At 48.8% G+C, this 2523-nt stretch overlaps 1 pseudogene; it reads left to right on the top strand.

The window, feature by feature from the left end:
* The first annotated feature begins 236 nt into the window (after nucleotides 1-236).
* On the top strand, nucleotides 237-1463 carry LOC140383517 (E3 ubiquitin-protein ligase TRIM21-like; annotated as a pseudogene).
* Nucleotides 1464-2523: the final 1060 nt, after the last annotated feature.

Raw genomic sequence — 2523 nt, 5'->3', positions numbered from 1 at the left:
ATCATCCTCATTGTTTCTTCATATCTGGATATTTATCCAGGCTTTAAGGAGTGTTCTGACCGGCCCAGAGCAGTGACCGCTACAAACCTGAACCAGAACCTTACAGTCCAGAGAATCTCTAACAGAAGGAGAAGGAGAAGGAGAAGGAGAAGATTATTTGAGGAGATGTTCCGGTGCTCCATCTGTCTGGAGGTCTCCAAGTGGACACAACTTCTGCAAACGCTGCATCTGTGCGGCCTGGGCCCCTGAGGGGTCCTGCACATGTCCTCTGTGTAACAGCAGCTATGACAGAAGACCTGAGATCAGCGTCAACTATTTGCTCTTGGAGATGGTCTCTCAGTTTAGGAGGTCCTCTCTGCCGCACATGGTGGAGGACATGAGGCTGAAGGTCCAGGAGATCCAGGGCTGTGTGGAGCTCAGTGACACAGAGGTCCACAGAGAGAGGGCTGTGGGGCTGCAGGCCTTCACTGATCTCATGCAGTCTGTTCAGAGCCTTCAGGACCGGTTCTTAGAGGAGCTGCAGGAGAAGCAGAGCCAGAGCCACAAACGAGCCCAGGAGCTGGTGCAGCAGCTGGAACAGGAGATCTGTGAGCTGGAGAAGAGCAGCACTGAGGAGGAGCGGCTCTCACGCTCTCAAGACCTCCTCCACTTTCTACAGAGCTGCCCTGCACTCACGCCCCCTGCTGGGCTGAAGGAGTGGAGCAGCCTGAGCTTTGAGCCGGAGACGTGTGAGGGCAGTGCAGCCCGGGCTCTGTCTGAGCTGGAGAAACATCTCTCTGAAGTGTCTTCAAGATTAGAACTACTGAGAGTGAAGCAGTTTGTGGTGGACGTCTGGATCCAGACACTGCAGCTCCAAGGCTCGTTCTGTCTGAAGATCTCAAACAGGTTCATGACACTGATGTGAGGAAGAAGCTCCCAGATTCTCCTCTGAGGTTTGATCGATATGTTAATGTTCTGGGAAAGCAGAGTTTCTCCTCAGGCAGGTTTTACTTTGAGGTTCAGGTCAAAGGGAAAACAGACTGGGATTTAGGAGTGGCCCAAGAGTCCATCAACAGGAAGGGATAGATCTATCTGAATCCTACAAATGGATTCTGGTGCATCAGGTTGAGAAACAAAGATAAGTACTTGGCTTGTACAGTTCCTTCTGTCCTTCTGCCTCTGCAGCGAGCTCCTCAGAAGGTCGGGGTGTTTGTGGACTATGGTGAGGGTCTGGTCTCCTTTTATGATGCAGATTCTGCAGATCTTCTCTTCTCCTTCAGCGGCTGCTGCTTCAGAGAGAAACTGTTTCCATATTTCTGTCCCGGTTTAAATGCTGGAGGTTCAAACTCTGCTCCTCTGGTCCTCACTGCAGTGGAGACTTTCAGAGGTCAAAGTGACTAAGAACAAGAAGAAAAGTTCTGAACTTCAGTCAAATGTAACTGTGGATACTTTTCACTCCATTTTGGACTGAAAGTACAAAGTTCTTCTCTTCATTGTTTCAGTTCTTTTGAAATGTCCGACATGGTGACCTCCTGTGAGAGGGTTTTGGGTTCAAGTCAAACTAAATATTATGTGCAAAAATGTCTAGAATTAGGAAATGTATTTGAATATATAAATTCTTCATCATAATCAATAAATCTGATTTACACTTTATTTATTTATTTAGTCCTGGTTTAGGCCAGTTTTCACTCACATCTGGTTTAGTCACAAACTCCATCAGAGAGAGGGAGGGAGTCCCGGTCCAGTCCAGGTCCAGTCCAGATCCAGTCCAGGTCCAGTCCAGGTCCAGTCCAGGTCCAGTCCAGGTCCAGTCCAGGTCCAGTCCAGGTCCAGTCCAGTCCAGTCCCAGTCCAGTCCCCGTCCAGAACTAGTCCAGATCCAGGTCCAGATCCAGGTCCAGTCTTTGATCTGTGCTCCGTGTCGCTCTCGTCTCGGTGAATACTCTCTCGCGCTGATATTCGGGACCTTTTGTGTCGTGAAGCGTTTCAATAAAAATGTGGATTTCCCGCCGGACAAAGCTTCATTTGAAGTGGTCGGATTTTGTGACGGATTTAGAGGATCAAAGCGACGCAGGTGGAACACAAAAGCCGCGCTCTCATTCCATCACAAAGGAACCGCCATGTGATCGAGGCCTTTCCTGTGAGCGGGGCAGAAGAACGTGAAGACCCCTGAAGACGATGACCTCCTGAGTGTCCGCCCACCTCACGTCCTCATCACTTCCTCATCACTTCCTCATCACTTCCTCATCACTTCCTCATCACTTCCTCATCACTTCCTCATCAGTTTCCTCATCAGTTTCCTCATTATTTCCTCAACAGTTCCTCATTAGTTCCTCATATGTTTCTTATTAGTTCCTCATCAGTTCATCATTAGTTCCTCATCAGTTCCTCATCAGTTCCTCATTAGTTCCTCATCAGTTCCTCATTAGTTCCTCATCAGTTCCTCGTTAGTTCCTCATCAGTTCCTCATTAGTTCCTCATCAGTTCCTCATCAGTTCCTCATCAGTTCCTCATTAGTTCCTCACCAGTTCCTCGTTAGTTCCGC

This window comes from Eucyclogobius newberryi, unplaced genomic scaffold, assembly GCF_026437365.1.
Source record: "Eucyclogobius newberryi isolate DKJ021-1_F unplaced genomic scaffold, fEucNew1.0.hap1 SCAF_52, whole genome shotgun sequence".
Classification (NCBI taxonomy): domain Eukaryota; kingdom Metazoa; phylum Chordata; class Actinopteri; order Gobiiformes; family Gobiidae; genus Eucyclogobius; species Eucyclogobius newberryi.
The sequence above is the reverse complement of the archived record's forward strand: the minus strand, read 5'-3'. Positions and strand labels throughout refer to the sequence as shown.